Source organism: Triticum urartu, chromosome 4A (genome assembly GCF_056163025.1).
Source record: "Triticum urartu cultivar PI428250 chromosome 4A, HENAU_Tu73, whole genome shotgun sequence".
NCBI classification, from domain to species: Eukaryota; Viridiplantae; Streptophyta; class Magnoliopsida; order Poales; family Poaceae; genus Triticum; species Triticum urartu.
Window position 1 is genome coordinate 446759557 of NC_141876.1, and position 13702 is coordinate 446773258.

Here is a 13702-nt window from a genome sequence, read left to right on the forward strand (position 1 = left end):
AAAGTGGTGGACCATTTCCTAGGGCTGCTGTTGGATGCTCGTGAGAGAGCTTATGCCTGCGTGGGTGGGTGGAGTTGGATCTGAACCCTGACCCGATTGATGAACCGGAGTCTGAGGTTTTTCCGGACTGAACATTCCGGGCTCCGGAGTATCTTCTGATTTTTGAAGCCCGCCGTTCGACTCTAAGTTCGAAGGATGAGGCGTGTCTTTCTGCCAGTAGGTGTCCGGCTTCTTGAGGTCGGAGATCCGAACATAATTCTTCCTCAATATAGAGGAAGGGTTATCTTGCCCCTCGACTACCACTATCTGGTGGGTGATCGGTGGAGAATTAATCTCTCTCTGGTCGGGTTTAAGCCCAATCCGATCCTAGTCTATAGCGACTCCCAAGGCGGCGATGCGATCTAAGAGTTCGTTCAAAGACGACAACTCCATCGGATCTATCCGTTTGGCGTATCCAAAGTCAACGCAGATACGTTTTTCTATGACTCGGGAGGTCATCCTCATCGGCTAAGAGGCCGAGCGGGCGATCATGGTAAAACCGCCCAGCCGGAGGGTTTGGCCCGAGGCCAGAGCTCCTCCTGAGGTGATATTTTCCTTGACGATAAGTCGAGCCATCAACCTCTGCGACGACGACACAGTGGAACTCTCAATGAAAGCACCAATGTCGGTGTCGAAACCGGCGGATCTCGGGTAGGGGGTCCCGAACTGTGCATCTATGGTTGATGGTAACAGGAGACAGGGGACACGAAGTTTTACCCAGGTTCGGGCCCTCTTGATGGAGGTAATACCCTACGTCCTGCTTGATTGATATTGATGAATATGAGTATTACAAGAGTTGATCTACCACGAGATCGTAATGGCTAAACCCTAGAAGTCTAGTCTGTATGACTAAGGTGTTGAGTCTATCCTTTCCGGACTACACCCTCCGGTTTATATAGACACCGGGAGGATCTAGGGTTACATAGAGTCGGTTACATAAGATGGAATCTTCATTGTTGTTCGCCAAGATTGCCTTCCATGCCAAGGAGAGTCTTATCTGGACACGGGTACAATCTTCGGTCTTCATATCTTCACAGCCCATCAGTCCGGCCCATAGATAACAGGCCGGACGCCCGAGGACCCCTTAGTCCAGGACTCCCTCAAGGGTCTATAGGCCCATCCGAGGATTATGGGCCAACTAGGTTGGTAGCCCCTAGTCCGAGACACCATCACTAGCAAACTGTGTTCTCAGTCATTGAAGAAATGCAATTCATCATATTTCTAGGAAGGGTCTAGGTAAGAGCTTTGGATTTAGCAAGTTCCACATAATCAACTATCATATAGTCTTCTATGATTGCTAACACTCAAGGCATATGTTTGGAACAAATGTTTCAGTCAGACACATAGGAAGATGGGGGTTTATTGTTTCGCCTCCCAACTTATTTACCTCAAGGATAATGCCAACAATAATAGCTCATGATTACCTACATCCAACTGTATATTTGTGCCTGGATCTTTCCCTACCACATGATGCTTGCCAAGTGGAGGATAATTAAGAATGGTATAGGGATGAACATTATTGACTCTTGCATAATAAAAAATGAAAATTAAAAAAGATAGGCCCTTTGCAGAGGGAAGCAAAGGTTGTCATGCACTTTTTTCATTTGGATGTGCTAGCTCTTAATGCAAAGGAACGCCACTTTAGATTACCCCTTGTGATAGCAACCTTTATTGTGCAGTATGTCGCTTTTATTTCTTTACCAAGATGGTACAAAGCTTATTTTCCCTTTCAACAAAAGATCATACATATTTAAGAGCAATTTTTATTGCTTTTTGTACAGATTACAACTTACTTGAAGGATCTTATTCAATCCATATGTAGATATGATGGTCTCTCATGGCAATAAACTGGGTTTCAGTGTTTTTGGTGTTGTGGAACGTAGCATGCAATTTCAAAAAAATTCCTACGATCACGCAAGATCTATCTAGGAGATGCATAGCAACGAGAGGGGTGATACGTCTCCAACGTATCTATAATTTTTGATTGCTCCATGCTATATTATCTACTGTTTTGGACTATATTGAGCTTTATTTTCCACTTTTATGTTATTTTTGGGACTAACCTATTAACCGGAGGCCTAGCCCAGAATTGCTGTTTTTTTGCCTATTTCAGTGTTTCGAAGAAACGGAATATCAAACGGAGTCCAAACGGAATGAAACCTTCGGGAACGTGATTTTCTCACCGAATGTGATCCAGGAGACTTGGACCCTATGCCAAGGCATCAGAGAGGCGGTCACGAGGGTGGGGTGCGCCCCCCCTAGGGCGCGCCCCCCTGCCTCGTGGGCCCCTCGGATCTCCACCGACGTACTCCTTCCTCCTATATATACCTACGTACCCCCAAACGATCAGAACATGATCCAAAAACCTAATTCCACCACCGCAACTTTCTGTATCCACAAGATCTCATCTTGGGGCATGTTCCGGAGCTCCACCGGAGAGGGCCGTCATCACGGAGGGCTTCTACATCACCATAGCCTCTCCGATGAAGCGTGAGTAGTTTACCTCAGACCTTCGGGTCCATAGTTAGTAGCTAGATGGCTTATTCTCTCTTTTTGGATCTCAATACAAAGTTCTCCCCCTCTCTTGTGGAAATTTATTCGATGTAATCTTCTTTTTGCGGTGTGTTTATTGAGATCGGTGAATTGTGGGTTTATGATCAAGTCTATATATGAATAATATTTGAATCTTCTCTGAATTCTTTTATGTATGATTGGTTATCTTTGCAAGTCTCTTCGAATTATCCGTTTGGTTTGGCCAACTAGATTGGTAGTTCTTGCCATGGGAGAAGTGCTTAGCTTTGGGTTTGATCTTGCGGTGTCCTTTCCCAGTGTCAGAAGGGGCAGCAAGGCACGTATTGTATCGTTTCCATCGAGGATAACAAGATGGGGTTTATTTCATATTGCATGAATTTATCTCTCTACATCATGTCATCTTGCTTAAGGCGTAACTCTATTTTTAACTTGATACTCTAGTTGCATGCTGGATAGTGGTCGATGAGTGGAGTAATAGTAGTAGATACAGAATCATTTCAGTCTACTTGTCATGGACGTGATGCCTATATACTTGATCATGCCTAGATATTCTCATAACTATGCTCAATTCTGTCATTTGCTCAACAGTAATTTGTTCACCCACCGTAGAATACTTATGGTCTTGAGAGAAGCCACTAGTGAAACATATGGCCCCCGGGTCTATTCTCATCATTTCAATCTCCATCACTTTAATCTTGCTTTGCTTTTTACTTTGCTTTTACATTTCACTTTGCATCTCTATACCAAAAATACCAAAAATATTATATCTATCAGATCTCTCTCTCGTAAGTGACCGTGAAGGGATTGACAACCCCTAATCGCGTTGGTTGTGAGTAGCTATCGTTTGGTGCAGGTACGAGGGACTTGAGCGCGGCCTCCTACTGGATTGATACCTTGGTTCTCAAAAACTAAGGGAAATACTTAGGCTACTCTGCTGCATCATCCCTTCCCCTTCGGGGAAAACCAACGCAAGCTCAAGACGTAGCAAGAAGGATTTCTGGCGCCGTTGCCGGGGAGTCTACGCAAAAAGTCAACATACCAAGTACCCATCACAATCCCTATCTCTCGCATTACATTATTTTCCATTTGCCTCTCGTTTTCCTCTCCCCCACTTCACCCTTGCCATTTTATTCGCCCCCTCTCTTTCTATCCTCCCTCTCCTTTCTCACTTGCCTTTTTGTCTGCTCGTGTGTTAGATTGCTTGTTTGTCGCGATGGCTCAAGATACTACCAAATTGTGTGACTTCACCAATACCAATAATAATGATTTCCTTAGCACTCCGATTGCTCCTCTTGACAATAATGAATCTTGTGAAATCAATACTGCTTTGTTGAATCTTGTTATGAAACATCAATTCGCCGGCCTTCCTAGTGAAGATGCCGCTACTCATTTGAATAGCTTTGTTGATTTATGTGATATGCAAAAGAAGACAGATGTCGATAATGATGTCGTTAAATTAAAGCTATTTCCTTTTTCTCTTAGAGATCGTGCTAAAGCTTGGTTTTCGTCTTTGCCTAAGAATGGTATTGATTCTTGGAACAAGTGCAAAGATGCTTTTATCTCTAAATATTTCCCTCCCGCTAAGATCATCTCTCTTAGAAATGATATTATGAATTTTCAGCAACTTGATCATGAACATGTTGCACAAGATTGGGAGAGAATGAAATTAATGATACGTAATTTCCCTACTCATGGTTTGAATTTGTGGATGATTATACAAAAATTTTATGCCGGATTGAATTTTGCTTCTAGAAATCTTTTAGATTCGGCTGCGGGAGGCACTTTTATGGAAATCACTTTAGAAGATGCTACTAAACTCCTAGATGATATTATGGTTAATTATTCTCAATGGCATACTGAAAGATCTTCTAATAAAAAAAGTGCATGCGATAGAAGAAATCAATGTGTTGAGTGGAAAGATGGATGAACTTATGAAATTATTTGCTACTAAGAGTGTTTCTTCTGATCCTAATGATATGCCTTTGTCTACTTTGATTGAGAATAACAATGAATCTATGGATGTGAATTTTGTTGGTAGGAATAATTTTGGTAACAACGCTTATAGAGGGAATTTTAATCCTAGGCCATATCCTAGTAATCCTTCTAATAATTATGGAAATTCCTACAATAACTCTTATGGAAATTATAATAAGATGCCCTCTGAATTTGAGAATAGTGTTAAAGAGTTTATGAATTCACAAAAGAATTTTAATGCTTTGCTTGAAGAGAAATTGCTTAAAGTTGATGATTTGGCTAGGAACGTTGATAGAATTTCTCTTGAGGTTGATTCTTTAAAGCTTAGATCTATTCCTCCTAAGCATGATATCAATGAGTCTCTCAAAGCCGTGAGAATTTCCATTGATGAGTGCAAGGAAATAACCGCTAGGATTTGTGCTTCCAAAGATGCCTTTATTAAAGCGTGTTATTCCAATTCCTATGAAAATCAAGATGAAGATCTAAAAGTTATTGATGTGTCTCCTATTAAATATTTGTTTTGCAATATGAATCTTGATGAAACTGAATATGATCTTCCTTTACCTAGAAGGCGTTCTAAAAATTCAGAGTATTTCGATCTTTATGATGAAATTGATGAAAGTGGGATTGCACTACTAGGGAAAACCCTAGCAGTAGCGCTGGTTTTGTGCTTACTAGTAGCGCGGGTAGGCGCGCTACTAATAAGGCGCTACAGCTATTGCTTAGCAGTAACGCGTGCCGCACGCGCTACTGCTAGGACAAATAGCTGCTAGTATTGTTTTCTTTCCATCGCTACTAGTATTGTTTTTTTATTTTTTTATTTTTAGTGTATTTATACGCCATCGTACAAATATTGGTACAATACCAGTTATGAGGTTTACATCATTATGTTCATAACAGTGTGTCAAATGAAGGTGGATTAGGTTCAAGTGGAGGCAATATGTTGTGCATGTCAAAAGTATACTACTAATCCAAACTTGATCTAGTTTGGACTAGTAGTACTTTCGATGTGCACCACATGTTGCCTCCACTTGAATCTAATCCGCCAGCACAAGCTATTTAATCATCATCATAATCGTTAGCACCAACAATATTTATTTAATCACCACTAACACTAGCTAATAATAATCATCAGTCATTACCACCAACACTAGCTATTTTATCATCATACTAATAGTGTAGCACATCATCATCCTCAAACTCATTTCTAGTTAATCACTCCTGCTGCTCTCTCTTAGGTAAAACAACATAAAACATGTGTAGCTCTCCTCCTTGATCAAGTTGGAGCATGCAGATGAACATGTCTCCTAATTTTGGGTCGCACATCTGTTTGCTGCCCCCTAGTACTTGTCTGCGCTCCCCCATCACATATCTGGTCCAGTCTTGCACTATTAAGCATTCATCGCTGATCTTGAATGCACTAATGTAACATGTAGGATATCTTGGCCGTAAGCTAATAATACTCACGGTACCTTTAGTCTCGATCCCATAAGGCACAACATTCATCGGGAGTCCCTGTTGAAGAACATCGTATGGTCACATACTTAGAAATGAAGTTTAGCTTCACAAATAATGTATGGAAAAGATGCACTGAGGACAAATAGTAAAAATCTTACCATCCTTCCTAAATAGATGTGACCGTAGTTCATGACGAACACCATTCGTCGCACGTTTTCAGTACTAAGATTTCTAAGTCCAGGAAGAAAATTTGTCTTGACGGTATCAAGATCCTCAAGCCATGAAACATAATGACTTAGCTCCTCGCAGTTTAGTTCAGCCTCAGGATAGTAGTAGGTCCTATCTACCAAGCGCTGGACATGTTTGCTTGCACCGAAATAAGCTGACAATACAAATTAGTTGTCAAATGTTTTTGAATAAACAATATCAAAGACATAAATATGGTTGAGAAACTTACATTTTGGTGTAACTAGAGGCGTCTGCACATCGACCCAGATGTCGGTATTACCTTCAATATCATCTTCCGTACGAATATCAAAGGTGATAACCATATCAGGCTTAAATGCATAAGTCTTGCATAGTGCTCGCCATGTTTTGCATCCAAAATAGGTGTAGTCGTCTGAATTGTATAATTTTGCGTGGAAAATATAACCATGCTCGATCTTCAAATAAACTTTCTTTACCTCCATAGTCTGACTGAAACCTATCTTATCCAATACAAAAACTCTTAATAGTAAAAAATATAAGTTGAAGCAAATGAAGCAGATGTCATGCTTAATTACGAAAAAAGACTTGTTGTTGTGACTTACTGTATCCACTTCGAAGTTCTCGTCCACCTTGATGCTGAAGCGCCTATCATCATCTAGGAAGATTCCGTCGCATAGGCCGCGCTCGTCTTCTCAGTATTTGCAAATACCGAAATCCTTTTTGTCGTCAGACATTTCCTATGTTCATAGTTAAAACATTAATTGAAAATCGATAGAAGACAACTACCAGGATACTCAACACACAAATCCGGGGCACTCGATATTTCATACATATTCTCGCAAAAGTCATGCCAAAATTCACGGAAAAATCCGGCATGACCTTTGCTAAAATAGGATATATCGAGCGCCTGAAATTTGCCGGAACGGAAATGAATCAACACTCCGGCAAAACATAGGCCACTCGGAGGTGTAACCTGCAAACATGACCGGCCACTTGGATATTGAGAAACACAAGATATACATTTGAAAATATCTTATAAGACTCAAATTAGCATGCATTCAATAAGCAAAAGTAAATCATCTCATGCATTCGTACATCGTCAAATATTATCACTAATACATCCCGAATAGTGTCATACATATAACATCACTAGTACAACTAAAACCCTACCACACGACGGGTATCGGCGCGGGCGGTGGACACCCACAGAGAAGGAACCATCACGGGATCATAGCTCCAGTGAGATCCCTGGAGAACCTGCCAGGTATTGGAGAACCTGTGCTGCAACGCAAACAAGTAGCGACGGACGTGCGCGTCCTCCTCACTGACACGGTGACGCACCACCTCCGGGGAGTCCTCGAGCCTCTGGACCGTCACTGGCCCACGTGACCGCCACCAAAGAAGGTTCGGGTCAATGACAGGCTGGCTCCTCACCAACCTGCGCCCCCCGGTAGGTAGCGCCTCCCAGTACCACCCCGGCAGAGCCCAGTCCCGGACATGGCCCATCTGGTCAAGCAGGTGTCGTCCTCCACCGACTCGACGACGAGGATGCGGGATAGGCATCGTCCACGTCGATGCGGGAAAATTGCTTTAACTAAAAAAATAGCAACAAGTTCTTACTAACTAGTTCTATTAATTCAATTAGTTCTTACTAAAAATAAACTTACTATAAATAAAAATATTCTAGCACCTAATTAGTACCTAGTTCTTACTAACTAATTAGCACCTAAGAACTACTTCCCTAATTACCATCTAATTTGATGAACCTATAGGGGTGGAAAGTGGTAGCGTATATTCCAATTATCCAACTATAAAGTGAAATAAGTGGTCAAATTTTACTCGTTTTATGATTCATCTTAGAAATTTGATTCGTTTCCACCCTTACATTGTAACATCCCAAATTTTCAATTTGGAATGTTATACACTAGATCATATGCATATCATATTTTCTTGCATTTTGGTTGATCCTAGAAATTTCACGCAACTCAAGAACCCTCGGAGAGAGTTGGAGATTTCGTTATTTTCATATTTGAGAGTTTTCTCGAATTTTGAAAAATAGGATCATTTGATTTATTTATTTTATCTTCAATAAATTTTCCGGTGTCAAAATATATGAGAGAGGGAATAATATGACTTTCCCAAATTTAGGAAAAATGAAGATATAATAAATAGATCAATTTTGCTTTCCGGTGTTTATTTGCATTTTATTTGGATAGGGAAAAATGCGCGTTTTCAAAAATTGCATTTTAGGTCCGGAGAAAAGTTCATTTTGTTCGGCTCATTTTTAGGAGTCGGGGAAAATTTACTTTAGATTTTTCGGAGTTCGTTTAGATCCCTTTTTGTTTTTTTTTTCTGCGCGAGGAAACTATTTAAAAAAAAATTTTGAGCAGCGCCTTGGGCCAAAGGCCCAAGCCAAGCCACCTACCGCCGCGCTCCCAGGCGCCAGGCGCCGAGCCAGGAGCCGGTCGGCCGCCGCCGCCTCTTGCTAGGACCGAATCCTTTTAGGATTCTAGGGCGCCCCCTTGTCCCCTTTTCCTTATTTCGTTTTCTTTAGTCCTACTCCGTTTATTTTCTAGATCTTTCCTACTCCTATTCTAATTCCTTGTCCTCTACCCCAAGTAAACCCCTCCCATCCCCAATATAAATACCCAAGCACCCCCCCCTCTAAACACATCAAATCAAAGCTCTCCTTCACACCGCGCCTTGCACCGCCGCCGCGCCGCATCACACCGCGCCCTGCGTCACCGCCGCCGCGCCGCATCACACCGCGCCCTGCGTCACCGCCGCCGCGCCGCCTCACCCGCGCAGCCTCACCCGCGCCGCCACCCCACCCCAGCGCCCCCCCACACCCCGCGCCGCCGCCGCACCTACACCGCCGCCGCCCCTCACCCACGCCGCCGCCGCCGCCGCCGCCGGAGCCCCGTTCACCGGAGACCTCGCCAAGGTAGCCCCGCTCTACATCTATTCTTTTCCTCGGATCATTCTCTTCTAATCGTTCCGGTTCTTTTCTTCTCTAAACCGTTCCGGTTTTCTAGATCAGTTTTTCGATCGGTTTTTCTTCTCCGAAACCCTAGATCAGATTCGTTTTCTTCTCCGATTTAGTTGCCTTTGGACCGTTCGCCGGACCGTTCATCCTAACGAACGTGATCACCGGATTCTTCTAGGTGATCATCAGCAAGGCAAGTAACACTTTGATCATACCTTTTCTACAACCCATGTTTTATTGCATTAGATCAATCCTCACACATTGCCTGATTAGGATCTAATTAAATTGTGGGATGGGAAGTAGATGATGTAGTACCTATTACCTGTATTATTATGAAACCTTTGGGAGTTATTTCTACGTTGCTTATTATGCCATGCTATGCTAGTAGACGTGGATTGGGTGAGTGATATCCATGACAGATGTGAGTTGTTAATTTTAATGGTTTATCTAAGGTGGCAACTTAAACACACATCTGGGTGGATTAAGGCACCTGATGTCTATCAGGACTTGCCTGTTTTTTTTTTGGACCGCCACCCAGGCTCAAAGGGATAGTAAGATCTTTCATGCTAGAAACTTCCGTGTGCAGCCACATGCTACTATGGGCTCTGGCATAGTTGACTAAGTTGTGCGAACTCTTACGGGGTGGACTACCAGATGTAGGGGATGTAGGTGTACCGGTCTACCCCACATGTAAGGTGCTAGTGCTTCTGAAAGACTATGTCTCGGTCATCCGTATCTCAAACACCATGTAGTGCGAGAAAACAAACGGAGGCGATCGAGTCATGTGGGGAAAAGTGCGCAAACCTCTGCAGAGTAACAAACTAATCATGATTAGCCGTGTCCCTGGTTATGGACAACTTGAGTATCTAGTACTTGAATATCATTGTGAATCTCAACATGTTACTTCTAATTAATGTTGTTGGGTTTTAATTATTTTTAATTGGGATTGAGAATGTTGTAAGGTGCTAGTGTTTCACAACCACCATGATAGTAAATAAAATTTATTCCTTTGCAGTAGGGAAAAATTGGCTTTACGCAAAACTGTAACCATAGAGCTTTCCACCAGCCATATATGCATGTAGTATAGCTGTTTCATTCCATTACTCTCTATGTGTTACTTTGCCAGCATATTCCATGTGCTGACCCGTTTTCGGGCTGCAACGTTAATGTTGCAGACTTTTCAGACGACGATTGAGGTGCGTTTAGGTCGTGGTTCTATACTTAGTGATGCCGCTGGAGTTGATGGACCCATTTATCTTCCAAGTCTTCCGCTGTTATCTTTAAAATATGGCCTTAAGTCATATTTATTGTAATAAGTTCTTTTTTGAGCCATCGATGTAATAAGTGTGTGATTGCAACTCTGCTATAAAACCTCGATGTACTATGTGGTGTCAGCATTACTGATCCAGGGATGACACCGTAGCACAGTAGACGTGATCCATTCGGGTCAGGTCGCTACAGAGATGGTATCAGAGCACACGCTGACTGTAGGACACGACCACTAAGTTAAAGCCATAGATCACCCTTCTATTCTCATTTTCTAACTCCTCATCTTTTCTACTCTATTAGGATGACGCACGCGAAGATTAAGTACGCTCAACCAGATGAAGGCACACCTTTTGGATTTCACCTGAAGGAAGTCACCAAGTACCTGAACATTGGATTACCAAGCTTCACGGGAACCTTCAACGCCACTCTGCCTGAAGATGAGCGCTGGAAGATTCAAGCTCACGTTCCGGGAAGAACATTCGCGCCAATCACAAAGCCCATAGATAGTGTTTTCAATGCACCAACCTGGAGTCTAGGAAGGAGCATGGCAGCTCATATCACCATAGGACGCATTGGAGAAGTTTATCAAGAAGACCTCAAGGACACTATCTACCAGATTTGCGGACGCCATGATGAACAATGGGAGTTAGTCAGCACCAAGAAGGATAGATCCATTGCATATTTCATCCAGGAGTTAAACCAGCACATTCGACGCCACGAGAACCAGATGTGCAATGACATGATAGAGTTGAAGAATGCGAAGGCAAGGATCATCGAGCTAGAAGGAGAACTGAAGTCTACACGCAAGGACTACATGGACGAGATCGTAGCTCTAGCAAGGCACAATTGCGATCTTAAGCAGGAGATTGAAGAACTCAAGAGCAAGTTAGCATCCCAGGAGGACGACAAGTACGTCGCATGTCCAGACAACTACATCATCATCGACGACACCGATTCGGATCCAAGTGAACCCGACTTTGAAGACGAAGCTGGAGTAGATATCATGGAGTCTTCCACCGGTTCAAATTTCTAGATGACCCCCAGATAGTAGTAGTATTTCCCCATGTAAACACATTATAGTCGAGCACTTTTGCGATAGTTAGACCGTTTGTAAGCCCTTGTTTGATTGATTGAAGTGAATTGTGTGCTTTTGCCTCATGTGCATATGGGTAGTGTTTTCCCTTTAGACCCCCTCTATTCTTAAATTCTCGTCTTTTCTAAACCCTCAGATGCCTCCGAGACGTGACAATGGATTTCCACCGGAGCTCACTCAGTTGATCCAGCAGCAGAATCAATTGATGCAGATGTTAGTCCAGAACCAGCAGAACAACAACAACAACCCACCACCACCACCACCTGTTGACCACTTAGCCCGTTTCCTTAGGCTGAATCCGCCGGTGTTTTCCAGTAGCACCGAGCCAATAGTAGCAGACGATTGGCTCCGCAAGATAGGAAGGGAGTTGACCACTGCAGGATGCACGGATGGTGAGAAAGTGAAGTTTGCCGCATACCAGCTTGACGGACCCGCGGCAGCATGGTGGGAGAATTTCACAGCCACTTACCCAGTTGACACTGTCACATGGGATCAGTTTTAGCAAGCTTTCCGCACTTCCCATGTTTCAGCAGGAGCTATGGCCATAAAGAAGCGTGAGTTTCGAAACTTATGCCAAGGAGGAAGGACTGTTGGCCAGTATGTGGAAGAGTTTAGTAAGCTAGCCCGTTATGCCCCAGATGACGTTGCTACGGATGCAGCCAAGCAGGAGAAGTTTCTGGAAGGATTGAATGATGAACTAAGCATGCAGTTGATGGTAGAAAATTTCAACAACTACCAGGAATTGGTAGATCGTGCCATCATGATTGAAGGGAAGAAACAGCAGATTGAGAACCGTAAGAGGAAGTATGGACAGGGGAAGTATAACTCTGGAGCCCAGCAGAAGCCCCGTTTTACCCCTAAACCGGGATTTAAGTTTCAGCACACCCGTGGAGGAGGTAGCTCGCACAACCATAATGGCCACAAGAATGGTAATGGGAATGGAGGAAGCAACGGCCAGAACCGAACAACCCCATCAACCCCAACCAAGAGAGACCTGAGTCAAGTCACCTGTTTCAAGTGTTCGAAGACCGGACATTATGCCAATGAATGTCCTGAAGGCCAGAATGGAAATGGCAATGGAAGCTCTGGGAAGAAGCCGAACCCTTTCAATAGGGGACAGGTGAACCACGTTAATGTGGAGGAGATTGAAGATCAGCCCGATGCAGTAATCGGTAAGTTTTTGGTTAAGTCATTTACTGCACTCGTTCTTTTTGATACTGGTGCATCGCATTCATACATATCAAGGGGATTTGTGGAAAAGTATAGCCTGCCCACTAGGATTCTTAAAACACCTATGCTAGTAAGCTCGCCAGGAGCAGAATACATGTCCAGACAAGGATGTTTTCAAGTACCATTGAGTATAGGAAGGCATGTATTCCCAACGGATTTAATTATTCTGGAATCCCAAGGTCTGGATGTGATTCTTGGTATGGATTGGCTGTCGATGTATGGAGGAAACATCGATTGCGCCAGTAAGACAATTTTGCTTACCACACCAGAAGGAAGAAGGATCAAGTATGTATCCCGGCATGTGCCAAACAGGACACAAGTGAATTGCTTATCAGGAGTTGTGCAGGAGGAAGTACCAGTGGTAAAGGATTTTCCTGATGTATTTCCTGAGGAATTACCAGGCATGCCACCGGATAGAGACATTGAGTTTTTGATTGAGTTATTGCCAGGTACAGGCCCAATATCGAAGCGACCGTACCGGATGCCAGCAAAGGATTTGGTGGAAATTAAGAATCAGATTAAGGAGTTATTGGATAAAGGTTACATTCGCCCAAGTTCTTCACCTTGGGGATCACCCGTACTTCTAGTGGAAAAGAAGGATGGATCATTAAGGATGGTTGTAGATTATCGGGGATTGAATGAAGTAACCATCAAGAACAAGTACCCACTGCCAATGATCAATGATCTGTTTGATCGATTGCAAGGAGCTAAAGTGTTTTCCAAGATCGATTTGCGATCAGGGTACCATCAGTTGAAGATTCGAGAGCAGGACATACCTAAGACAGCATTCACCACAAGATATGGACTGTATGAGTATACCGTTATGTCATTTGGATTGACTAACGCACCTGCCTATTTTATGAACCTGATGAACAAAGTGTTTACGGAGTTTTTGGATAAGTTCGTCGTAGTGT